The 435-nt window shown below is 39.1% G+C and overlaps 1 protein-coding gene across 1 annotated transcript in view; it reads left to right on the top strand.

The window, feature by feature from the left end:
• LOC119582189 overlaps positions 1-435 on the top strand; it is a gene marked incomplete at its 3' end in the record, with an annotated part of 38,718 nt that overhangs the window by 9,491 nt on the left and 28,792 nt on the right.

The following is a 435-nucleotide window of genomic DNA, read 5'->3' as shown; positions in this document are numbered from 1 at the left end:
AAATCAAGCCGTGATCATAATGACCTAAGGCAGCAGGAGAAATATTACGGATCAGCAAATAAAGAATGTAAAAACATTTAAGTAGCAAGCCCTAACTTTGTTCAAAGTAACTTCCTTGAATGGTGTGCGAAACCCCTTTAAGGGAGACGTTAAGAAGATATAAGCCACTTTACCCCCCCCCTCCCTCAAAGGAAAGAAGGAAAGAAAGACTTAAAAGACTTGCTGAAACCATTGTTCTTCTGGTGACAGGAAGACGAACACACTCTCTTTGTGCTAATGTTCCTTCCATTATACAGGCGGTTGAAAAAGGCAAGATCGCTGTCACTGAGACAAATTGGGATTCATTTGTCAAAGACACTGAACTGAACTTAATATTGTTAACTATGTTCTGCAAGTAGGTGGTAATACTGTCAGCAATATCTATTTACGTTCTTT

Source organism: Penaeus monodon, chromosome 15 (assembly GCF_015228065.2).
Source record: "Penaeus monodon isolate SGIC_2016 chromosome 15, NSTDA_Pmon_1, whole genome shotgun sequence".
Classification (NCBI taxonomy): domain Eukaryota; kingdom Metazoa; phylum Arthropoda; class Malacostraca; order Decapoda; family Penaeidae; genus Penaeus; species Penaeus monodon.
The sequence above is the reverse complement of the archived record's forward strand: the minus strand, read 5'-3'. Positions and strand labels throughout refer to the sequence as shown.